Raw genomic sequence first — 26,858 nt, forward strand, 5'->3', positions numbered from 1 at the left:
ACCTTAATAGATAGGTGTTCTCTTGTATAAATGCAGTGAAGGAGGATTATTTGAGACTTTCTATATACTGTATTTTTGAAGGCTTTCTGTCAGATATTGCAGCTGTAGTAGGAGTTGCAGAAAGTACTGTGTCCCCGTGGTACATTACATGCAGCACTTCCCAGTGGCAGTAAATGTTCTGGCTTAATCAAAAAGATCACATTTCTTTCTATTACTACCTGCCCAGAGAAGCTGGAATAACTTTTGGCCAAGGAATACATTAGTTTAAATCTTAGATTTCAAAATGAAATTACACTCAAGTCTTGCAGATATGATTCATATGTCCCCCATTACTTCCAATCTCTTCCTTTTTCTCTTTCTAACTTGAATTTGTGTGAGAACTGCGGTGCTGTGGTGGTGCTGGCAGTGGTCAGGGGCTCAGCAGGGGCAGGCAGGCATCCAGGCATCCCTTTTCCCGACCCATCCCTCTCTGCCATCCGTCTTCCCATCAGAGATCGTTCAGCTCAACCATTCCTGTGCATTGTCTGCTCAGCCAGAGCCACTCTTGCACTTCCCGCAAATCATCCTCAAGCAGCCACAGCTTTAGATTTAAATCACAGTGCCCTGCTCTTTGCAAGGCTCCTGGAGAGGGTTCTGTGGGCATTTCAGGCTCTCCCCAGCCCAGTGGTTGCAGGAGGATCTTTTGTCAGTTTTGCATCTCCCTGCTGTGATGTGTGAGTGCCCCAGTTTGGAGAAGTAGGATGACTCTGCACACGCCTGTCGTGAAGATTTATGAAGTGATATTTTCAAGGAGTAAAGCATTATTTAAGCCAGGTGCTGTGATCTATTGATAACAAATGGGATAAACACTGGGTAGTTTAATATTTAAAGCACAGTCTTTGGAATTGGGACATCTGTGGCCTTTTCCATCTCTGCTAATGGCTTCCTGCCTATCCCTGGACAAGACACATCCCATCCCTTCCACTCCTCTCAGATTTCATATAAAGTATCTACTTATCTGTGAACTCTGCTGGTGAACAGTGCTCTGACAGGTGCTGGTGGAGAGGCAGGTATAGCAGGTTCTGGGTGCTCATGAGACCTCAGGATCCACCCTGAATGGAAGATTTTATCCTAGTCTGAATCTAGGGATGGAAAATTGCTCTTTCACCAGCCATCTTCAGTTTTATTTCTTTAGACTTTCTTGTTATTATCTGTACCTAATATTACATCCACTGTGTGGCTTGAGTCCAGGGGTTTAGAGTGTCATTGTGTCATGGCTCTAGGAAACATCTGACCAAAGGCAGCAGGAGCTGTATAAATGCAATGGCCTGAGACAGAGAAGATGGCTGGGAATAGATAACTTATGCATCCCTTCTGCTTTTAAACTCTGATTTGATGATTCAGAAACAAACGCATTCCTGTAGCTTGATCAACAAAACTTTTTACTTTTTAAGAGAAACCTGATGTTCACCTTTCTTCCTGTTTGGTGCATTTCCCTTTATTTCAGAGTTCAAGCATACATATAAATATAGCAAGGTTTCTGACCCTTTTGTATCATAGCAAAATATTCATAGAATAAAATTACTGCAAATTTACCCCAGAATGGTTTATCCAGGAGAGTGGTGTACATGGATCCAGTCAAACTGAGCAGTAGCCCAAACTCTAACTATGAGAGTTTGCTGTCTGACTCCTCCTGGTTTATTAAATTCCTGGTTTTAGATCTTGAGATCTGTCACATCTTTAATGGAACATCCTTCTTGTCCATGTGAAATGTCTTCTTCCAGTTATTTACTCATGGAAGCATTTCCATTGTCCTGAAGGTCCATCTTAGTCTGGTGTGCACTAATTTGGCTGGGATCCAGTGGCACACTCAGCCCAGACATCTTTTATAAATCATGCCCAATGCACTCCCATGTATTCTTTGAAGGACCAAAAACAGAGTACACCGTGTCCTTGGATTCTTGGTACCAGCTTCTGACTCAACTGCAATGTGCATATTTTGTGATGGAGGACCTTTTTTCTGCAGTACTTAATGTTCGGTGAGAGTTTAATCAAGAAACATGAGTAATTGGCATTAACATCCACTTCTGAGCCAGAGAACAGCTTTGATAGCATCTATACTCATTAGACATTTCGTTCCAAACACTGTTCATTACAGTCAGCACTCTTCGTATTGGCTTCTACTTTGTAAATACAGCACAGATTCTGCTGGGCACAGAAGCAGGCCTTGAGCAAACACTCTGGGGTTACACAGAAGGAAGAAGCTTTAACTGTTGAAAAGAAACAAGTGGAACACAACAGTTACTATAAAAAAATTTCTAAGCAGTGTGCAACACAACAGAAAGACCTTCAATGACAGGACTCAGGATTTAATTACTGGCTGCCTACCTGAAATGAGTAGGACTGGTTTTGCTCACATTCTGGAGTGACTCACTGGAAAAGCTCAAGCTTCCACTTGGAAGGCCCGATGAAAGCTTGTTGGGCTGCATTTATGGAACCAAAACAATGATACGCAATTTAGGGGCATCAGCCATGCCAGGAGTGAGATGGGAGGGAGCCAAACAGGTCCCCATGCTTTGCACTTGTCTGCTTGTGCAAAAATCCTGAGCAGAAAATGGACTGTACCAGCAGGTCTGCACCACACCCTTGTCCTCCTACCACTGGAATCAGTACAGGTGAGAGACATTTAATCTCTTTATAGTCTCTGTTTACTTTTTAAATGCACCTTAAATACAGAAATAGTTAGTAGGCATTCATGACTAAGATTTCCTCTGTCCACTATGGAAATGAAGAATACACTGTTTTGGTTACAATGCCAGGGAATAGAGTTTTGCTGTTGAATATTCTATACCATACACATCCATGATGGGGGATGTGATTTCAGGAGGAAAGACCAGGGGGTGGAAGTGGGAAGGGGACCATCCTGCCTGGCACTCTAAGGGAAGAAGGTATTGGGGGCAGCCAAGTTGAGTTTCCCTGGTGGTTGTCAAAACCAGCAAAATAGAGTGATGCTGATTTTCAGGTAGCTTATAAAATAACAATGTTGTGTTACTGTGGTATCTAAAATGGCCCTAAAGCAGAAGTTAGGAAATGTGTTCTGTGTCAATTCACCCCTACACCCTGATTAAATTTGCACCCAAATCAAGTAGTACAACATCTCAAATTGTTTAATAAGTTTACTTGACTAATAGGTTGTTTTTTGTTTTTTGGTTTTTTTTTTTTTAAACCATTACCTTGAAAATGTGAAGCAACAGGAGCCTTGAATTTTGTATCTGTCAGTAGAAACAATCTGTGTATCTTGTTCTACTGTTCTATGATACTTTACACTTTCACAGCTTTAAGGCACTACTGAGGGAACGTGCCATCTATTATTTCAAATAATGCTAATTAAGCTCGTGTTGAGTGAAGCACAAAAACATCAATTTCTTTATATCAGTGTTTGAGAATAATGTGCCTATGCAAGGACTCTTGGATTCCAGTTGCCTGCTGTGACCATCTGACCTGAATTTTTACTCAGTGCTGCATCCTGCAGGGTGATCTGCAGTAGCCAAATAATTTCAAAGAGCTTTAGGCTCATGGTTTCCTAGGGGTGGTATAGCCAAGAGCCAGAAATTCTCAGCAACCACTTCTCATTTAAAGAACTGCCATTTGAGATCTGCCACCCTTGATATTATCTAACAATATAATGTAGGACTAGCCTGTTTAGGCTCTTCATCTGGCACATAGCACTGAACCCCATGAAACTTGGCTTTGCTTGGTTTTGGCCAAATCTATTTGCCCTGACCTAAACATGAAATTTGTCAGGATGAAGAATATAGTAGCTGAGTGCCCTGAGACAACAGTTTCTCAGTCACCTTTCCCTAGACAGAATGTTTTTGTTCTTACCAGCCTTATATTCTTCATGCTTATAACCCAGGAAAAAGGCTTGGGTAAAATCAGTCCATCTTTCTCCCTGTCTGGGCTCAAGGCTGATCTGGGAGACTGGTTCAGCATGAGAGCCCTTCCCTCTGCTACCCACAGGTGAACAGGCTGCCAAATCTCACCTCTGACTCTTATTTGCTGCCCTCAAGTCATGCCATCTCATGCCACCTCAGGTGCCATGGGGCATTTGTGGGATAACACTTGCAGTACACACCCTCTTGATGCTGTTTTCTGGTTGCCCAGTAAAAGCACTAAAGGAATTACAGCCCACTCAACAGATACTTATGGATGCTGATGGCCACAGTCCTTTCCTTTGACCTGTTCCAGACATCACTTCTCTTCTTAAAAAGAAGTAAAAGCATTGTTACTACTGTTGCTGTCACTTCCTAGTAGCATCAACAAAACATGGGTTGCTCCACCCAATTCCAATTCTCCCAATTCCACTTCCATTTCTCATCTCCTCTTTTCTTTGTTTTCTCTCCTGCTCCTGTGCTTTGTTTTCTTCTCTTTTAGAGATTCAGGAGGGTCTTATGCTGGAGTAACAACTGACTCTCAGGAGCTCTCCAAGAGTGTAATTTTGATTCTTGCAGGACATGGAGGGAGAAGTCTGTCAAGGGGATAGAAAGTGAGGGAGTTGAGGAAAAGCAGGAGGGTGATACAGCTCTGATGGACCAGAAGAAAGAATGAGCTCAAGGAAAGAGTGTGAGGGCAGAAAAAGGGGTAAATGATAGAGACAGGAGCATAAATATGGGCAGGAAGAAACAACACAAGGCCTTAAAGACAGAATTAGCAATATGATGAAAAGAGTTAAGGACTGTCAGTAAGTAGATGCACAATCTGAATGGTAATGGATCAGAAGTTTTAGCTGAAGCTCTGTGAATGTTAAGCAGAGGAGGAAAACAGGCAGCAGAGAGTTTGTAGCAATCCAGTTAGCCAGAAGGTACCATGACTCAGCTCTTCAGACCTCAGAAGCTCACTGGAACAAGGTGGGATGATCATGGGAACAGGCTTTCTTGGGGAATTCTTGAGGTTTTCTGGATGGAAACAGCCTAGAGAAGCCTTTGCACACAGATTTATATCACCACTGGCTTTACTCCTAGCTGGAAATGCAAGGCAAAGTGAAAATAAGTATTTCTTTTCCTCCAGCTATCCTCAATCATTGAAATATTGAGTGAGTCTGTGAGTTTGGTTTAATCAATGCTGCTCTAGCCAAACTTGTCACTTATAGACAAAAATGCAAGTATGCCAAAGAGAAAACAAGACCAGAAAAAAAACCTCACTATTGACAATGACCTTTGAGCAAAAGTGGATTTTTGTTTCTGTCACACTAGTATCTCTTAAATATCCCAGCACCAATTCCCAGCAGCAGAGTTCACAGTAAAGTGTTTGAATAAATGACTTCATTTGTCAGAAGTTCAGAGCACTTACTTCCCATGAATGAAGTGGAAACATCAAGTACCAAGTTTCTTCCAAAACAAATTAATTAGTTGTGACACTTTTTCTGATCCCTTGTCTTCGACATGTCTCCTGTGACATCTTGGACTTTTTGGCTTGGTTTCCTGGTAGAGAAACTGTCAGTGACCCCAAATGGGGTGTGTTCCAAGGGTTTTGTCACAGGATCTGGGAAAAAATGGCCTAAAACCATGCAGAATTTTCTTCTTTTTTGTGTGCTGAGGGGAATAACCTTAAGAAAAAAGAAATCCTCTGTTTACTCATAGAGCTTATTCTAAGCAGAAAAAGCAGTGAAGGATATCTGGTGTTGCTGAAACTAATTAGAGTGTATCTCTCAGAGATTAAACAGTGGCTCATTCTAAAAAAAGATAGTTTTAAATATTTTGTGAAACCATACTGTCTGATGATACTTTCCCTGAGGGTCATGGTGGATATTGAACTCTGGCCATGTGACTCTGACAAAGCCAGCAAGGCTTTTAAAAAATTATAATTTATTTTGTTTTTAATGTTGAATAGCTCAATTTTGGCTGAAAGAACCAAATTTGAGAGATGGAGAAATACTGCTTACCAGCATGATAACCTTGTGTGGCAACAGACTCATGATAAATATGCCATAGATCTAGAAGTTCAGTCTGATACATGGTCTGGACCAAAGGGTTCTCTTGCAGTGTGATGATTTATTGTATTGGCCAGCCAGCTGGAGTGGCATTAAAATGAATTATACCAAGCTCCTGGTTTGGAAATGGTCTAGGCCATTATGTTTTAAGTACAGATTTCTTAAAGGGCAGAAGGAACCTTGGAGAGAGAGAACGAATCGGAAACAAATTGTAACCGTGACATTCTGCCCTCTCTCCTCTCTTCTCCTTGCCATTTTTGGCAATTAGGGCATTATTTCTTCTTTCCTGTCAAGGAATGGTAGGCTTTGAAAAAGGCTTCTCAGTCCTTTGCCTTGTTGTGATTTGCAGAAAAGGAATCAAAGAGTTGTTTATTCTTCCATGCCTGCACAGCTATTTCTGTGCTTCCTTTTTCCTGGTACATATCCTTTGCTTGTTTTCTGATGAGGTTTCATAAAGTCAATATAAGACATGCACCAGTGGGTTGCCTGGGCTAAATCCTTGATAATTTACAACTCTTCCATGATGCCACGAACCACAATGTGCTGTATTGTTCAACCAGCTCTATGGTCACACATTTCTGTTTATTCACAATAATCACATTTTGCATGTTCTCGTTCTTTCAGCTAACTTGTGTGTGAGAAGGTCTCCAAGTAGTCGAATTCATTCTCAGGTTACTAGGAAAAGTAATTTTTTACTTATTTTCTCTTAATTTCTTTTAATCTATGCTAATTTTAAATACCCTACTAATTATCTTGTGCACTGTCAATCATGTAGCTACCACAGCTCCTGTATTTCTGTTGCAACTAGAAAAGATTTCAGCACCACCATAAACATTCAGGGTGCATTCTCTGGTAATAGCTCATACTTTCATGATATCAGATAGGGTGACTCCCAGAAAGACAGTCTGATTTTGGCTTATCCAAAATGTCTAGTTAAGACAATGTAATTTTGATCCCCTGCAGCCTATCTAACCTTGCAAACCCTGGTCATTCAGACACAGAGCACACGTACAGGTCTGAGTGTCACTGCGTGGGTTCAGCAATCCTCATCATTGTGGGGTTGCCATCAGCCTCCTCATCTCCCCCTCACCTTCATTTGGGAACTGAGCTCTTACAAGCACTCACTTTGTATTTTGATCTCTCTGGCCTCCAGTAAAGTGTGAATTCAGTATCATACCCAGACAGATCATGTGCTAGTCAAGGGTGAGTCACCCTCAACCTTGGATGTGAAAAACTGCTTATTGAGTCTAAAGGTGGAGGAGACTCACATCTGTTTCCCCTGAATTCATATACAGTCAGCTTTGAATGCACCAATCAGATATCCAGGAAGGATGCTCAGGTCACCATGGCTATGATTTTGCAGGAAGTCCTTAAAACTGCATTCCTAGTTTTGGATTGAGATGCCTTAGTCACCAGCAAGAAATTAGATTTGATACAATCATAGCTTGGTTACTTATTTTGACAGATGCCAAAAATGTTGGTACAAGTACCCTTTTCTGATAGCTCATATTGCAGTCTGAACCATTGGATCTGGTTCTCACATGTTTTATGTAAACTTTTCAGTGTGCGATCCTTATGAAGAGATGATCAATTTGTGTAATTTAATAATTACAAATAAAACCATACTTCAGATTTTTCCAGTGTCATGAGCAGCTGCTGATGGATCTACGAGCATAGAGTATCTGTCCATGCCCTCCCAAGGCTCTCTTGGAACTGCTCAGTGATGTTAAGCACTTAGACAGCAGGGATTTTTTGGGAACAGTCCAGCTTGCTCTGGTATTAGGAACCATTTAGCAAATGGTGATAACTAATTTAATTAGGATCAGATGCTGATGCCATTTGTGAAGATGATGCCGTATGGACACAACCCACTGTTCTTTGGCTCTGAAGCATCCTTCTCTGATTTTTGGAGTGCCATGAGATACAAGCACAAGCACACTGACAGCAATACACAGTAAATGGTTGGAGTATTCGGATATTTGTCATTCAACCAAGGTATTTCATCTACTCAGTTGTCAGATGCCATCAAGACCAGCAGTTTTATATTTCTTGAAAGGATTCATTCCTCAAATGACTGTCTCAAAGTAATCAATGTTCTGAAATTCTTGTCACTTACTGTGAAATTTACACGTTAGGTCTAATTTACACACTTTGAGTGCTCAGAAGATTGGTCTACAGTGATAGTATATGTCTACTTCTTGTCAGTCAGTAGAGGGATTCTGACTAATTGCTGGTGTTTTTCTGCTGTTGTGGGTTATGCCTACATGTTCTCCGGAGCATGACTTCCATCTTCTGTCAGTTCAGGAAAAAATATCCTCACTTAATAAGTTGCTTTACAGGTCAAGAAAATCCTGTTTGTATTTTTTACATCCTACAATTTGCACAGTTTCCAGCTAAGCTGTGGAGCTCCCTGCCACAGGATAACACAGTTACTAAAAGTTTCTATGGATTTTGGAAGACATTGCACAAATTAATGGGATCTGTTGTATTATCTCCTCTCCGTCTAGCAGTGCTGCTGAGGACAGAGGCCTGATATAGATTGTTGTACTTATATTGTCAGTCCTGGCTGAAGACATTTCGGATCACAGACTTGATCCAAAATATGCATACGACCCTATTTCTATCACTTCCACACATCATGGCTTGTGTGGAAGCACCAGTGGAATCAGTAGCTGTTAAGTTTAGTGCCAGTGCCTCACATTTGACCACCATCAAAACTGACCATTCAGTGTGGTGACAGAGAGACAAAAGTAACAGAAATGCTGCTGACACCTCTAGGTAGATTCCTGATGTCCCCTATTGACAACGACTTCAGGATCAGGATTAACTATAACCTTACTATGTTCCTCATGTGTCTTTTTCTCTGGTCAGGTTCATTCTTAGTGACCTGGATGTTTATCCCCTTACATTGTGCTTGTGGACATAACACCTGGCAGTTACATTAATCTCACAGCTGGGTGATGGTTTCTTGTTTGGCAGCTGAGGGGCCTTCAGCTCCTGCAGATATTATTGTCAGTGCTGTCCTGGTAAGAAGCCTTTATGGGTAAGTGACAGCTTGCACATCTAGGCACATCTTTAGCTGTGATATTAGGTATTTAGCAGGATTTGTGGATTCATAGAATCTGACAGGGATAGCAGTGAAAAAGCATTTCTGCTGAGGTCCTGTTATAGATTAATATCTATGAAGAATATTCCATTTTCTATTCTCTACATGGCTGTTACAGGCAACTCCAGAGTGAGAAAAGGGGCAGAGTTCTAAATTTTGCCTCGCTGCTGCATCTCTGATTAAAATTATTCTTGTTGATATACTGCAAATATGAAATCCCAAGAAATTCTATCGTCTCTGTTTGCAATGGAGGAAGAACTAAGAGAATCGGCGCATAAGACTGAAACAGATCTGATTACCTGCAAGCAGGTTTTCAACCAAGAATTCTTTCTTCTTTAATTAACCAACTTAGAGTATATCTATTGAGTGACTGAGTCAAAGCTACATTATTTCAGATTTGTAAATGGCCTACTCTGGTCCTCCAAGGAGTTCTCCAGCACAGTTGTGAGAGAGTTTCACAAGCTCTACTTCCATGTCACATTTTTTCCAATGTTTTCCTCATCAAGAAGCAACAGAAAGAGGACAAAAATACATTTAATCTGCTAGTTTCTCAAACATTCCTCCACAGGTCTGTGAACACAGAAGGAGAGATCCTTCTAGAGATATAGTAGCTGAAGCAATTCATAATGCTTTTCACAGTTGCTTTTTTGATTGTTGTGTACAGACACAGACAGCAGTCACAGTCCAAGTCTTGGGCAATCTCCTCACTTTTTGCTGCTAAGATCCTTCAGAAGAGGGGACAGCTTTCTGCAATGCACCACTTGCTGTTGAGGGACTGATAGGAGCTGGTGGCATTTGGCTCTAGCTCTGAGATTTTGCTAGATGGGTTTTACTCCCTGCACAGGAACTCTTTCTTTCCAGTTGAGGAAGATTTGCTATTATAAAATTGGTATGCTGCAAGTACAACCAAGATCCAAGGAACAGAGCAGCTTAGCAGCCATCAATGAGCAGAAATCCACCTTCCTTCACAGAACATGTAAATACTGTGAGAGCATAATGTGGTTTATAAGGATTGAGAAGAAACTGAGGCAATATAGTATTAGATAAGAGTAGGGGTCTGCAAAACATATTCCATAAAATCCCACATCACCATTTTTAGAATCATCCTCCTTTTTCTGATAAGTTTTACAGACTCACCAATATTTAGAACATGTGGTTTAATAACAAAGCCCAGCATTGTCTGTGGGGTTTTTTTTTTTTTGCTTGTTGGTTTTTTTGGTTGGTTGGGGGTTTTTTGTTTTGTTTTGTGGGGTTTTTTTTTGTTGTTGTTGTTGTTTTGGGGTTTTTTTGTTTATTTGGATATTTTTGGTTCGTTGGTTGGTTTGTCTGTTTGGTTTTTTAATTTAGCTTTGGGTTTTTTCTTTTGGTTTTTTTTGGTTTTTTTTTGTTTTTTTTTTTTTTAATAATCAACCTGACAGGGATTTTTAATAATAAAATCAGTGCTTAGCCTCAGTCAGAGAGCAAAGCTCTCACTATGTTGCAAGTTGCTCAAATCTACAGGAAGATGAACTCCTGCCCCAAGCAGCAGGGGACAACAGGTGTGTGCTGAAGAAGGGGGAAGAGTTGGCTGCAGAGCAGGAGCAAATGATGTAAAGACAGGAAAGGGATGCTTTGATTTTTAAAATAAATCTGGGTTGGTTTAAACCTTTTCAGGTGAACAGCACTACCCCAGTACAATGAAACAGAAAACTGCATGGCTTAACCCTGGAAGATGAGAGATGTACAACCCAAATCTGTAGTGTGCACAGCAAGCAAGAAATGGCAATAACTTTCCAGCTACGAGTCTAGGATGCTGCTGTCAAAAGCACTGATGACATTTGATGCAGCAAATGAGGCTGGAAGGAAAATTCAGAGTCAACATTTGCCCTGGGGCTTCTGACGAGCAGATGTAAACTGATGGTCATCAGTATCCTCTGCCAGTGGAAGAACATGTCTCAGGACATGTTGAAATTGAGTTATCGTTGGCTAAATTGAATTGCAAGAAATTTGTGTGTGTGTGTGTGCAGTCCTTTGAACTGGAAGAGCAGATACCCTGCAAGCAGAGAGGAATGGAAACCTATGGTGTGTCTCTGTGCAGGCAGTGCCTAGTATTTGGGAGCTGGGACCTATGATTTTCCTTACCAAGCTGAAGAGGTTGGTGTTAAAATGGAAAACATGATCTAGTGAACATGGAGAGATATAAATATTCAAGAAAATTCCTGAGTGCTGTGAATAGAGGCCTTAGGAAGGAGCTGCCTCTACTTGCCCAAGTATAGGTTCCTGCTCCTAAACTGAGTTCCTGTAAGAGCTGCGAATTAGAATAACAGGCAGCTGTGTCACTTCTCTTACAGAGCAGCCACTCAAAGTTCTCCAGACTTCAAACTGTACAAACTATATAATTTCTAGTTCTGAAAAGCATATTTACCTTTTGTTTTTATAAGGTTTTCAAATCTTGTTTCAGAGCTTTGTTAAACTAGGATTTATTGGTGATACAACATCAGAAAACTTGCAAAGCTCCTTTATTTTTCTGAGCAACTGTTTAAGGGTAAAAGTCTGCAAAGGCAAGTATCATTATTTTATTTTGTCACTATGTGTACATGAAATAGAAATTTTCAATCAGCTGTTGATCCCATATATATATACATATATATATACACATACACACACATGTGTATTTACAGATTTATAGATTTTAAAATTATATTTATATCATTTGAAGACCTCTTCCTCTACCCGATGAATGTTGTATTTACAAAAATGGATTTAGGACTGAATGAAAAAATATGACCTATATTTTTCTCTTTATTTAGAGAAATACAACTGACTTCAATAGAAGTTTCCTCTGATTAAAGCTACGGAGTGTAGCAGAATAGCTTTTATGTATCAGGTATAGAACAGCAAGCTGAAATCACCCAAACAAGTTTACTGTTCAAGCTAGGATTTAAAAGTCCTGAAAATCCTATTTTTGTAATTTTTATTTCCCTTCAACCCCTTGGCAATAGCTGGTAGAACTCCTGCCATAAGCACTAATGAATTTTGCATTGAATTCTGACTCTTGGCATTTAGGGCTTAATACAATCTTCTTTTCCTTTATCTGGAAGATTCCTTTTCTGCTAATTGGTGTCAACATCAATCAAGATCAGAAGTGCAACAACACTAGTTTAAAGGCCTTTTGCTCATCTGCTTTATACCCCAAGTAATATGGAGCTGTAGTCAGCTTACACATAAGACTGGCAATAAATATCCTTTCACTGTAAAATGAAAAAAATTCTTAGAAACTTTGAAAAAATGTCCTGTTGCTGTAAATTAAAAGCTGCTTTCAGAGGTCTGTCAGTTACACAAGTGGCATTTGAGTGAGTGGGGCTGTGCTAAATACTTTGTGTAGCCTTAGAAGAGCTTCCTCTAGACCTCCAAAACTGTAGATGACACTGGAGTTTTTCTTTAGAGGAAGATCCTCTGGAAGATGAGGGCTGAATCACAGCTCCATGAATGTACATACCTAATATCATAAGAACCTTTGGGGGAACTTTTATTGTTTATGCAAGTTAAATGCATCATTAATTAAAACCTGGGTCCAGGGTAGAGCTGGAAGTGTGGTTGCTGATGGGCAGCACCTTGTTTCCATTAGAGGCGACTGCCCGTTGCTCTTTGACAGGCTGGAGACCTTGGGTCCTACTGAATTTGGGGTTTGCTCAGGTCAGAAGCAAGATCCAGGCAATCAAAGACTTTGGATAAGTGCCTGCAGATGATGCTTGGTGCTGCACAAAGTGTTGTGTGTGTTGGTGAGACAGCGGCTCCTGGGGCAGTCAGCTCCCCCATCCCTGCAGGAGCTGGGAGAAGGTGCAGCAGCCCCCCAAATTCAAGTTGTGGAGCTGCAATGACTTCTCCTTCTGTCTGTTGAGAGATGAGAGATTTGGAATACTGTTATTATTCTAGACAAGCCATGAAAGGATGATATCTAAAATAAAGAAGTGTAATCCTTACAGTGGCAAGGGACCACAGCTTCTGTTCCCGACAGTAACAGAGGGTAGGTGTGTGCAAGCACAAACACCAAGCCAAGGACTGGAGGAATGACTGGGAAAGGTGGTTTCTGAGGAATGGCCTTTAGCAATGACCAAACTTGTGGGGCAACTCAGCTCAGGGCTCCCCACCTCCATCACTCTTAGTGCGAGCATGGAGCTGAGAAGGCACGTGGAGATCCCAATGCTTCTGCAGGGCCAGAAAGCTCCATCGATGAGTGTCGTGGTTTGAGAGGAAATGAGTTTTTGGGAGGTGGTAGTGGTCAAACCAATAGGTGCCCAGATGTGGATATTGGCACCTGGTTTGACCATTGAGCATATGGATCCGCCTCTGAGAACACAGGGGTTAAAAGCGAGAGCTCCCAACAGGAACGCTCTCTTGGTTCCGGTGGATGGAAGAGTTCAGACCTCCCCTGCCCAGCTTCGGGCTGGGTGGGGGAGGGGAAAAGGCCACGCGGCCGAGGGAGGTAGGCCGGAGCCATGGGCCGAAGACGGGAGGCGATGGCTTGGATAAGAGTGAGTTCCCCACAGAGACAGAGGGGTGGAGGAACTCAGAGAAGCAGTGGGCAGCCCCCCCTCCTCGGGAGAGAGAGAGTGAGAGAGAGGTGCCAGTGCTATCTTGAACTTGATAGCACCGGCCGGGCCGAGGAAGAGAAGTGGGGGGGGGGGGGGCAATGGGAAGCGTGCCCAATGAAGAGTGTAGCAGTGTGGGAGTTCAAGCTGAGCAGAGACTGTGATTTTAACCCTTCTGCGGAAGGTGGAAACCTGGCAAATGCTGATCCTCCGGGAGTCGAAGGAGAGAGAGACGGATGAGAGGAAATATAAAGGATGAGAGAGCGGTGCAAGTGAAGAACGACGGAGAGAAGCTGAGGAAATCCTAGGTGGAGGAGATGATAGAGTGGCTTTTTGGCTGGACTCTTTCTTGTATAGCCATGAGCAGAATCTTTCCTGTAATACAGAGACTGCATTTTAGGGGGAGGTGGCGCCAAGGAGTGATGGTGAGACCCCTCGGCCCCAGGGGGTGAAATATTGGGGGGGACTGGTGTCCCGAAACAGTGAGAGACTGTCATTCTCTTCTGGAACTAGGCATTCTTGAAAGGGAAACCCTAAAAGCAGCTCTGGTCCATGTGCAGTGGTGAGAGCACTGAACATGGAAGGAAGAAGTCACGACGTGCAGTTGTTGAGTGACGGGGATTGGCCTGTGGCACAAGGGGGGGCTCTTCTCTCCTTGATGAAATGAGAAGTGATTGTCGGAAGGGTGGAGATGGACTGTGTTGATTATCGGAAGAGTGATGGACTGGATAAAGAACTGAGGTTTTGTGTCATTCTGTGAGAATTGAGTGGGGGGAGGAGGAATGTTTGACAGGTTTTTCCATTCTGCTCTGTGTGTTAATTTTATAATTGTGTGGTAATAAAGTTTTTTTTCCTTTTGTTTGCAAGTGGAGGCCTGCTTTGCTCTGTCTCTGATCACATCTCACAGCAGACACCAGGGAAGATGGGTTTTCATGGGGGCACTGGCATTGGGCCAGGGTCAAACCATGACAATGAGTCTGGTTGTGTCCTCTGAGAGACAATGTATTGAATAGTAAAATGTAAGTGAAGAAAAAGATTTTTCTACTCAGAGAATCAAAGACACACAGTAAAAATTGTAATTATTTTCTTTAAAGCAAGGGTAAATTACATGCAGAACATTTCCTGCCTTTCCCATGGCTGAGCTGGGAAAAAGTACTTTCATACACAGAAGCAGTATGAGACTGAAGTCATTGCTGACAGAGGATCAGGCACAACAAACAGCAATTTCCAGTCCTCCCATGCATGCTACCTTGTGGCTCACACTGCTGCACAGCTCGTTGAGCTGCAGCATTAGGGTGGCTTCATCTTGTTGCCCAGTGAAGCCTAAATGAAAAATGGGGAGCTTCATGGCACTTCCTTTGTTAGGTGCTACAGTGCCCATAAAGTAAGAATATACAAGGGAAGGACAAGCATGTACATGGAATCATAGGATCATTTAGGTTGGAAAAGATCCTTAAGGTCATCGAGTCCAACTGCTAACCCAGCACTGCCAAGTCCAGCACTAAACCACATCCCCAAGTGCCACATCTATATGTCTTCTAAATATCTCCAGGGATGGTGACTCCAGGTCTTCCATGAGTAGTCTATTCAATTGCTTGACAACCTATGGTGAAGAAAAGTTTCATAATATCCAATCTAAACCACTCATGGCACAATTTGATGCCATTTTCTTCTGCCCCATCACTTGTTACTTGGTAAAAAAAAAAAAAAGAGGCTGATCTCATCTGGCCACCCTCTCCTGCCAGGGAGTTGTAGAGAGTGATACATTCTTCCCAGAGCATCCTTTTCTCCAGGCTAAACAGCCCCATTTCCCTCCACTGCCCCTCGTAAGTCTTGAGCTCCAGACCCTCCACCAGCTTCATTTCCCTTCCCTGAACCTGCTCCAGCCCAACAATGTCCTTCCTGAGCTGAGTGGCCCAAAACTGGACAGAGCACTCAAGGTCTGGCTCACCAGTGCCCAGCACAGAAGGACAATCACTGCCTTGGTCACTGCTGGCCACACCAGAGCTGGCCGTGATGCCACTGGTCTTCTTGTCCCTCTTGCCCCACCTGGGCACACACCAGCTCACGTTTGGCTGCTATCAGCCAGCATCCCCAGGGCTTTTCCTGCTGGAAGCTTTCCTGCCACTTTCCCCCCAGCCTGGAGCACTGCAGGGGCTTCTTGGGACATGAGGACAGGACCCAGCACTTGGCCTTATTGAACCTCACACAACTGGTCTCATTCCATCGATCCAATCTCTCCAGATCCCTCTGCAGAGCCCTCCTAGCCTCTGACAGAGTGACATTCCCACCCAGCTTGCTGTTGTCCGCAAATTTACCGGGAGAACACTCGCTCACCTCACCCAGATCATCAATGAAGATATTGAACAGAACTGGGCCCAGTAGTGATCCCTGGGGGACCAATGATCAGCTGGATGCAGCACCACCCCTCTCTGGGCCCAGCCACCCAGGCAGTTCTTGACTCAGCAAAGAGTGCACCTGTCCAGGCTGTGGCTTTCTCACCTTTCCAGTCTGGAATGCCATTTTGACACTACTTCATCACACAGTGCAGCACAAGGCTGTGTCTGGTCAATAGAGCAATGGCAAATCTCTTAGTGTCCTGCAGGCCATTGTGCATTTTGAGTAATAGCTGCCTGGGGAGCAGGCTAATGCCAGGCACAGGCTCTGTTTGCTGTAACTCACGTGAATAGCTATGAACAGAACGGCTGAACGTTGCGATGACAACACATCAATAAGCAAAGCCACTTTCTCCACATTTTGACATGAATTGCCTGTCTTGGATACTGCACTATAATCAGTGCTTGCATCACCAGGAGGAAAATAAAGGCCAGTATGACCTTCTGGAGCAATAGGACCTGTTTTCCTGGACTGATGAGAGAGTCATTAGTCTGAAAAGTTACTTGGACTGTCAGTAACCTGCTCACTGTGTGATGCAGTGCCTCGGCTGAGCCACACCTCTGAGTTTAATTTATCCCTTTTGCACAGGGTGAGTTCTTTAGGGACTGTTAGAATAAATGCAGGCATGACGGCTGGGCAGCCTGCAGCACTACAAGGACAGCACACAGACTTTGTGCAGAATCAAACAGGAGCCCTTTGGGGTGGATCACTGGGGTACAGAGGGAGAGAAATGGGAGGAGTAGTTTTGCTGGGATTTCCAGCAGCCCTTCTGACCCACCTGGCTGTGTGTGCCCCTGGTACAGGGGAAAGAAGCAGCTACAAAAGCAGTGGGACTGATTGTGCATTAGAGGGGCTCTCCTATCAGCAACAAAACAGACTATTTTGTCTCCATTCACCTTCTAGGCAGATCAGGGCTGTTCTTAATGCTGGTCTTAGCTGTTTCCCTCTTCATTTCACACATATTTCAAACAAACAGGGATGACAAAAGCATGCAATTTATTGCAACACACAGTGCTGGTAATTTTGCAGGATCTGAGGCCAGCTGAACAATATGCTGCTGACCTTAAATTGCTCATTCCCTTTTGCTGTTAAGTAAAAAAATAAATCAATGGGTAATTCCTTTCTCTCGCCATACCTCCTCTCCCTCCTCCATTTTTAAAGCCAGACATCAGTCCTCTTTATTTAGTCATGACAATGCAACTAGAGCAAAAAGAAAATCTTAGTACCCAACCAATATGTTTAGTTTCTTTCATAGTGTTAATTAGGTGTGCTTAGTGCCTTTCTGAGAAAGGCAGGATGCTAACCTTAGAAACTCAGATAATCCTATTGTCAAATATATTTGTTTAATAAAATAGGTTTGTTTCCTTTTCCTTAGGAGGACTTAGCTTAGAGGATTTAACTTCTCCTCTAAAACCCAGACTAATCAGGGGATTGCTGGATCCCAGCATATGCTGTGGGCCAATGACTGCAGAATTACCTGCTGCTATATCTTGTCTGAGCAATGTGTGCAGCTGCAGCATAGCACAGCTGCTTGAGGAGCTGGGAGAGATGTAAAACCATTTTAATCCTCTGTATTCTTACCTGAAGTTATTGAATAGCATGTTATTAGAACAAAATGGGGATGGCTCTTTTTTAATACACACAAAATATGAACAAGGTGCTCCTGCTGCTGTTGAACACGTTCTTTGGTCAGTGCAACTTAATTTAGATTTGGTAGTAGCTCAGAGCAACTAGTTCCTTCTTTCATTTATACATACACACTTTCTGAATTGGAGAGTCTGGATTGCAGTGCACCTTCAGCGCTTCAAAGAAGAGAAATGGCACATAGGGAAAGGGACTGGGTAATAGCAAAAAGCCACATCATCTGAACATCTGAAGTTTCCCATGAGCTAATGGATGCAGTATTCTTTGTGAATTTGTGTAGGCATGTCTGTTTAAATGTGTCTTTTTACAGCATCATGACCACACTGAGCCTGGCAGAACCTGGGTAGTGGGAGCCTGAGGTGTGTTTGTTTCCTTCCCTCTCATGCCCACGGCAGTGAGGCTGTTCCGTGTCCTGCCTCACTTGCTGTGCACAGGACAAAAGGAGCACAAGCAGGCAGGCACTTTATCTGAGCTGTCCATATGGGACCAGAGTTAGGATTTCCTACCAGCACAGAGAACCATCCTATTAGTAAGAAATAAGCCATAGGATTGAAATTATAAATGTATGTGCTGCCCTCAGGGGATATCAGTTTGTATCAGAGTGTCCATAACCATTCCCTTTTGTGCTGTTGGGCAGGGGAGGCCAGTTAAGCTGCTCTGTGGCAAATGAATTGTTAATATCTGAGGCACCCTCAAAGAGAAAGAGACATGAGGGCACTATGTCAATTTATTGTACTGTGATGAAATATGAACTGCAGCAAAAATAGGGGAAAAAATCTGTTTCGGTGAACAATCACATTTTGGAATGTTTTTGTCCTCAGTGCTAGAAATTTAATAAAACAACTGGAAGTCATCAGGAAATAAATTATTTTCTGACTAAGGAAAAAGGTTTTGGGGCTTGTTCAGAAAAGTTGAATATCATTCTCATTTTTGTTTCAGATGAGCCATGTCACAGAGACCATCCATGATTTGTTTTCTCAACAGGCTGTCTCCTTCAGGGCTAGTTAGGCCTTTGATTTCCATTTGATATGGAAGTACCTGTGTTCTTCTGATCCTTTTATCTTAAAAGATGAACAATCAACAATAAAAATGAATTAAAAAAATAAAATATGTGCCAACAGACCAGTTTCATGAAGTACAGAGCCACAAGGTCAGTAGTCCTTGATAAGCAGTTGGCTATGAATTACCATTGCTGATTGCTCCAAAGCATTGAAGTGACAATGTTTTCTGTCGCAGAATCACAGAATGACTTGGGTTAGAAGTACCTTAAAGATCAGCTGGTTCCAATGCCCCTGCCATGGGCAGGGACAGCTTGGCCAGGTTACTCAAAGCCCCATCCAGCCTGGCCTTGAACTTCCAATGGCAGGGAGTCCACAACTTCTCTGGGCAACTTGTGCCAGTGCCTCACCACCCTCACAGGAAAGAATTTCTGTGTAATATCTGTCACTTCATTCTCCTACGTGGTCTTCTGCAGAAGTTAATTTTACAGAACCAACATCCAGCATTTTATTTATTTTAAATTTATCTGCCATGAAGATCCCCTTCACTCCTCCTCTTAGTGGTTTCCCCCCCTCCTACTATGAGTAGGAGTAACAAGAAACCATTCACTTTGTGCTGGTTTAGGACTTGTCATCCTGTGCTTTATGACTTAGAATTGGTCTTGTTAGGAAAAGAAGCCACTGGGAACAGAGACTTATTCTCTGTTCAGAATGACAGCAGGATAGACAGGTGTCATCTCATGATGACATTTAAAGGTGGACGAGCCCCATCAGTGAGGGAGTTCAGTCTGATGTAATCAGTGTCAACCCTTATGAAGACTATTTTTGTCAACTTTATTTATTCCTTTGAGACATTGCTTTACAATAACAGGAAGACTGTAATTTAAATGGTTATGGGGCGTGGGTGGTTAAATTATTCATTCTTTACAGGAGGCAGACTCCATCAAAATCCAAAAGTGGCCGACCTGCAATATCCTCTCTCTTTCCTTCCCACATGCTCTTCCCTGAAACACAAAAGGAATACTATGGCTCCTTCAATTAATCTGCAGGGATGGAAAATTAGCATGTTTTCCTTTTATTTAAGGAAGATGTTTCATCCCTGAGACTTTTACAGAGACACCTTAATTGGTCATCCTTCTGAGGTTACAATTTATTAAGAAACAATGGGCAGCATTTTGAAGACAGCCTATGTAAAAATGCTGAAGTTTATTGTGATGTGGATCTCTAAACCACTGAAATAAAGATTTGTGTGGGAAATTTCCAATAGCTCCTACTATTTAAATGCAAATGTGCAGTCAGAGCTTTGTTCTAGATATCAGTCAGTTAAAACAACTTGGTCTTTGTCCCTGCCCTTAAATATCTGAGATTCCTTCTGAGATGCACATTCTTAAAAAAAAAAACAAAAACAAAAACAACAAAACCCCCCAATAACAAAAACTAAAACCACAACTGAAAAAACCTAAGAACCAACCCACCAATCTTCTCCCCAGCTGGTGCACCCAATGTCAATATTCCCTGTGCAGCTTTTGTAAAAATTTGTTTCATCCAGGCTGGTCCCTCACCTTATCCAAATGGCCCTTAGGCCACCAGCTGCTGCTGGAGCAGAGAGGCACATAGAGGGGAATATACTGGCCATGGCATGCCAAATGCATTTGCCACAGCAGCAGCTCTCTTTATTTCTCTGTCTCTTCCTCTAGAAATCTTGAATGTGTTTAAATATTAAAGCTGGACACATATCAGTGTATCCCCTGTGGAGTCTTTCATTGACAACATCCAAACCCCAATAAAATCAGCTGGTTCTTTTGATGTTTGTGAAGAGGTTGCTAGCTGAGGTGGCTGGGCTGGGAGTCCAATATCAGACTCCCATAAAGATATCTACAGAGTATTTCCAATAATGCTGATCATGGTAATCTCCTTCCTGGGTATTCCGTTTTGCTCACTAGCATATCCTTTATTTTTTTAAAAAAGGCTATTTAGAAGGATTTGGTTGCTTTATTTCTACCTCAATGTAGCATTGATTTTCTTTGTGTCTTTAAGAAATCCCTTAACCAAAAAATACATTGAGGTTACAGAAATCTATTCTAGGGAAATCTAGAAATCTATTTCCTAGGGAAAGCTGTTGCTGGTACTGTCTAAACTACAATTGTTTCATTTGTACTGAGAAGGGAAAGTGGTTGCTGCGTCAACAGGGTGAAAACTCAGCAATTCTAGCATTTAGGGTTTGGGTTTTTTTTGCCTTAATAATGCTGCTCCACTTGCATCTACCCATAAAAGTAAATGGAGAAGGACAGCAGACTTCCAGGTACTTTTCATGATGGCAGACCCAAGCCCATCTGGGCAGAACAGCAACTTCCCAGCCCTGTAGGATGAAGTTAACATGCAAAATAAGCTTAAGTGTTTTGCTTTACAAAGCAAACCCTTTCCATGCTCTCAAATCAAGACTGGTAAAATACAAGGACAAATGTCCAGCTCCTGCAGAAATATTTATACTTCCATTTAATTATCACATCCTGCACCAATGCTATTCATGAAGATTAGAAATGGAAGTCAGAAGACAATAGAGGTTCTCAGCCAAATTAGTATTGTCTGTCTGGAAGAACAAACTCTTTCAGCAGCTGCCACATTAACCATTGGCCTCAGTCAGTTTCCCAGTGAGTAGCAGGCACTTTTCCAATTTTCTAATACATACTCTTGCCTTGGCAAGGAGTAAATGGGATCTTATGCCAGGACACTTGTATCTAGAGCACACTTTGACTCCTTGCTGTGTTTGCAGAAATTCCAGGTACACATCATTAATCACAAAGCCTGTCCGATTCTTGAATTATTTAATACAATATTGGAGCAGTTTTGAATTATTTAAAGCAATATGCGAAAGGTTTTCTGTGATATACATGCAGAGATTATTAAGAACCTTGCTAAACAGACTTAAATTGCCAAAACCTAATATCAGCTCCCCATGTTCCATAGCCCTAACTTGAGGAGGGAATGAAAAAAAAATACTGCTGTCCAACAGCCTCCTGCTTTACCCTAAAATTTACTGCAACTGTTATAAATAAATGAAAAGGTTTTAATCTACCTTATTTGAAACTGCTCAAAACATGACAGGGAAAAATGGCCGGCACATTGTAATTTGGTATTAGTGGAGAATGGAAAAGCAGGAGGTTTATCTGATCCTCCTGATCCTGTGAACAGGCAGATGGAACATGTGGACAGGTTGTCTTCCAAAGTGCTTTGATATTTATTTTTTGTTTTTCTGTAGAGACCAGGAATGAAAGAGCAACTTCTATAATGAATCTGGTAGTTCTTCAAGATGCATTAAGAGTGAAAAACATTACTTGGGTCTACTTGAGAAGTTCATTCAGCTCCTTAGTCACACTCAGAACAAGTGGGCCACAGCCAGATCAGTACAAAAGGTGCTCCAGGAATCAAATAGCAGAGCTGGACATCAAAATGCCACTTCAGCTTAACCCCATAAGCAGTTCAGCCCACATTTAAAGAATGACTTTGTGGCCATGAGATTTTTTTTGCACTATGATTATGCTTTCCCACTGAAATGGTCCTCACACTAATTATAAAGATGGGCTGGGAGAAACATTCTGAACCATAGAGAAGGCAAAAGTGGTAGCTCAGTAATTCTTATTGTCAAGAGAATCAGTTCCTGCATCCTTCCTCCTCCTCCTGCTCCTCCTCTTTTCTTACATAGCCATTTGCTAGGGAAGATGGGACCAGATCCTTAAAGGCCCTTGAGGACAGATGCTTATAGATTTAGGATCCTACGGAAATGAGCATGCCAGGTGACCCTAATCTGAGCTGCTGTCTCAGTTTGATGATGTCTTCAGGCACATTAGCAGATACACTCTGGTTATTTTCTTGAAACTTTTCACCCAGCCAAGCAGGTGAACCGAAATTTCCTACACAGTTTTTCCCTTCAGCTTCATGCAGAGAAGCTGAAATTCTCCTCCAGTCACAGCCTTGCAGAGCTGCAATTCTTTGTGCAAGTGTGCCCATACATCCTTTAACCTGGCCCAACAGGGTCATGGACCTTAAGGACTCATTTTCAATAGAATATTATTTTCCCTCTGTTTCTAAGTAATTTATCTCTAAAAAAAAAAAGCCCTGTCAGTTTTCCCTGAAAAATACATAGCATTTACCCATTGTTAACCTTAAACTACTACAATTAAATGGTGAAGGGCAGAAGAGGGATTACTGAAATGTATTTTTTTAGCCAAGTAATCACAATGGAAGCATTCACCTTTCCACTCATTTTGAGATGGCCATGAACCTATTAAATAGCCAACTCTAACACACCAGGGTAATATATGATGGTGAAACATCTTAGTTTATCCATTCAGCTTGCCCTGTGAGTTTACAAGGGCTGACAGTCTATTTGCTTTTCACCTCGTTTAGCCTTGATTTAAAGGTATGACAGGAAATAAGTGGAAGCCACAGCTCAGTGTCTCTCTGTGTGGAGTAAAGGCTGTCACACGTTGTTGCTGAGGTTTCTGCTGCAGTATGGACATGGGGGTGTGACCCCACGTGCATAAGGGATGAAGGCAAACACACAGCTCTGTGCCTGACAACAAGGCAGGCACAAAACATTCAGGATTTTGCCCACTCCTTTGTCCAGTGGTTTGATTATTGGAGAAATGAAAGGCAGTCCCACTGCATCTCCACATGGAGTGCTCCTAGGACTGTGAAAAGCATCAGGAGGCCCTGATTCACCAGGAACTCAAATTTCTACATCTGTGAAAGGTTTTGAATATTGTGGGAGAGATAATGGCATCTGGGGGCAGCTCTTCTGCCTGGTGTATCGTGCTTCCACTGGTGTAGGGCATGCCTAGTTTTGTGATTTGTTTTATAACGTCATGTAGAGTAAGGTCTGTTTCCCTTCCCTCTCCACAAGTCTCCAGGCTTTGCTGACATTGTACTAGGTGGAATTTGCCCTGTACACTTTTTGGTCATTCAATCAGCACCACATTTTTTTTACTTCATGGCACATCCAAAATTACAACATAGAAGTTGACCAAGCAGTGCCTTGTCTATCCTGAAGGCAATGTTATCACACCACAGGTACAGCTGGCTCATATTTCTCTCTTTCCTTTTTCAGTGTTGCCCATAATCTTTAATTTAAGCAATTTTAAAAGTAGGTGACAAGTCCAGTAGTTGTCGCTTTATGTCCTGATTTGTGAGAAAGGCTTTTATGAATACATTATGTTTGTTTCATAGACATTCATTCTCATCACTTGATTCCTTTGAAATCAGTTTTGTGTTTGTAGAACTTAAGAGCTGTGTACTTAATCTTAACATCCTTACAAAGATTTTCAATCAGACATTTATGTTAATCCAGAGCCCGCAATATCCACCATAAAATTGTTTTAAGGGTAATACAGACTTTCAAAGGCAAATATTTTTAGTTCATATTTTCCTTAACTTCTGGATAATTTTGTCTGATTTTTTTAAAGAAATGTGTTTCGGTTTTTTTATGCAACATTATTTTTTCCCACAGAGCCTTCTTTGATGTACACAAAGCCAATAATAGAGAGATAACCATCTTGTGCCATTATTGTGGCACTTCAAGGCTTCTTTGAATTATTTGTGGTGCTGTAAGGATTAGAAGACTCTCAGTTTGTATATGAACATCTTTCATTGAATTCACACAGAACTGGTTCTGTTTATTAAACATTTTCAATAGGAGGCCACCATCACAAAGAAGAAAAAGGCTTCCCAGCTTATATTGTAACTGCAAATTTTGTGTCCTGCTGCAGCTCATTCTTTTGCATCATGGCTTCCTTTGTAAAGTGAAATATTTAGGATGAAATTCTGACAGAATCACAGAATCACAGAATTTCTAGGTTGGAAGAGACCTTTAAGATCATTGAGTCCAACCCATGTTCTAACACCTCAACTAGATCATGGCACCAAGTGCCACATCCAGTCTTTTTTTAAACACATCCAGGGATGGTGACTCCACCACCTCCCTGGGCAGATGATTCCAGTATTTGATCACTCTTTCTGTGAAAAACTTCCTCCTTAATTCTAGCCTGTATCTCCCTTGGTGCAGCTTGAGACTGTGTCCTCTTGTTCTGTCTGTTGTTGCCCAGAGAAAAAGACCGACCCCCAGCTCACCACAGCCACCCTTCAGGAAGTTGAAGAGAGTGATAAGGTCACCTCTGAGTCTCCTTTTCTCCAGGCTAAACAACCCCAGCTCCCTCAGTCGTTCTTCATACGGCTTGTGTCCCAAGCCCCTCTCCAGCCTCGTTGCTCTCCTTTGGACACGCTCAAGCATCTCAACGCCTCTCCTAAACTGAGTGGCCCAGAACTGGACACAGCACTCAAGGAGTGGCCTCACCAGTGCCGAGTACAGGGGAAGAATGACCTCCCTGCTCCTTCTGGCCACGCTATTCCTGATACTGGCCAGGATGCCATTGGCCTTCTTGGCCACCTGGGCACACTGCTGGCTCATGTTCAGCCGACTGTCAACCAGCACCCCCAGGTCCCTTTCCACCTGAGCACTGTCCAGCCACAGCGTCCCCAGCCTGTAACATTGCAGGGGGTTATTGTGGCCGAAGTGCAGGACTCAGCACTCGAACTTATTGAACTTCATCCCATTGGATTCTGCCCATCCATCCAACTGTTCCAAGTCCCTCTGCAAAGCCCTCCGTCCCTCTAACAGATCGACACACGCTCCCAGCTTAGTGTCATCTGCAAATTTACTAATGAAAGACTCTAAACCCTCATCAATGTCATCAATAAAAATACTAAACAGAACTGGCCCCAGCACAGACCCCTGAGGGACACCACTGGACATCTCATTCACATTCTGAAATAACAAATTCTTCCACTGAAATCAATAAGACTACTCAAAGGATGAAAAGTTACATAATATTTTAGAGGTGGGCAGAACCTGATCCCTCAGAATTCAGCTGCATTTCTTTTCCTTTTAGTCTGCTCGACCAAGTTAGATGAGAACAGCCATAAGAGCTTCAGCCCATGTGAAAATGCTGCTGGTGCCAGGAGAGCAGGATTCAAAACCAAACTACAGCCCCTGTAAAGTGAAAGATGGAGAAATAGAAAGGGAAATGATTACAGTAAAAAAAGCCAATTTAGTCATCAAAAATCTGCAAAATCCAAATGAAGCAATTGTTTGGGGTTTTTTTGAAAAGCAAGGAAGCATTGTGCAGTCAATTGCACAGTGTAATTCAAAATGGAAAGAGGTTATTAGGGTGAGAAGTCTGATAAAGTTATGGTGACCTGTAGCTTTTACTTGATTGTTTATTAATAACAGAACTATTTTAGGATAGATATGTTAATAGGATAGATATGTTAACTTACCTACTTCAGCTGATGAATTATTATTATAGTTTTGCCCAAAGCAAATGTGCTGAGAAAAGAGGCTACACACTGAACTCAGAGACGCTGGCAGTGCTGATGCCTCTTGAGGATCTTGCTTTAACTTTTACAACTTCTTTCTCTCCTCTTATGCCTGAACGATTTTTTTCAGCAAATCACAGCACTTCCTCTACAAGGTGTTGTATCCTGAGTGCAGTCAGCCCCACAGACCATGTGTCCCAGAGACCAGAAATCCACAGCAGAGCAGCAGACTTCCCACAGGCCACTCTCAACGAATAAGCTCACAGGCAGGTGTAAGAATGTTTTGTCCTCCTGTTCTTTTCTCAGATGAGCTGGAAGGATGAAAAAAGTGGTTAAGAGACTTTTAAGAGAAAGGAGATAGTGACAGCCCAGCCTGTGCAGCCAGGGATTCTGTGCACCTGAGGGTATGCTGAAAGAAATAAGCCATGGCTTCGTTCATTTAAATTTATTTATTTATTTTATTATTTTAATGGGGACATATCACATTATTAATGTAGCGGGAGAGAAAACTTGCAAACTCCAGCAGACCACTGGGTATAGAGTTGCATGGTACTGTGCTTGATTTTGCAATTTGGATGTGACAGATGGAAGAGCTCATGCAAGCCTTGTGTGTATTCCTTTGGTAGAGAGTATTGGAATGTTTGAAACATTCATAGGCACATAAGATTTAGCCATCTCTCCTAACATTAATCAGGCAGAGTTTAGTCTGCAGAAGGGGATTGGAGGAGCTCTGGTCCCTTCTGACCAGGCTGATTGCACTGATAAACTCATACCTCCCACTTAACTGCCTGTTCATCTCTGTG

General features: G+C 42.2%; 1 long non-coding RNA gene across 4 annotated transcripts in view; it reads right to left on the bottom strand.

The window, feature by feature from the left end:
* Positions 1 to 1,483: 1,483 nt before the first annotated feature.
* LOC119698162 overlaps positions 1,484 to 26,858 on the bottom strand; it is a 43,093-nt gene continuing 17,718 nt past the window's right edge. For 3 of the 4 annotated variants that reach the window (XR_005256076.1, XR_005256075.1, XR_005256077.1), the window contains 3 exons: positions 26,017 to 26,366; positions 25,589 to 25,729; positions 1,484 to 2,249 (listed from right to left, as the gene is read on the bottom strand). This is a non-coding gene — a long non-coding RNA (uncharacterized LOC119698162). Of the gene's footprint in view, positions 2,250 to 18,310; positions 19,689 to 25,588; positions 25,730 to 26,016; positions 26,367 to 26,858 lie in introns of those variants that run through there. The other variant, XR_005256078.1, reaches the window with a different exon arrangement.

Source organism: Motacilla alba, chromosome 2, assembly GCF_015832195.1.
Source record: "Motacilla alba alba isolate MOTALB_02 chromosome 2, Motacilla_alba_V1.0_pri, whole genome shotgun sequence".
NCBI classification, from domain to species: Eukaryota; Metazoa; Chordata; class Aves; order Passeriformes; family Motacillidae; genus Motacilla; species Motacilla alba.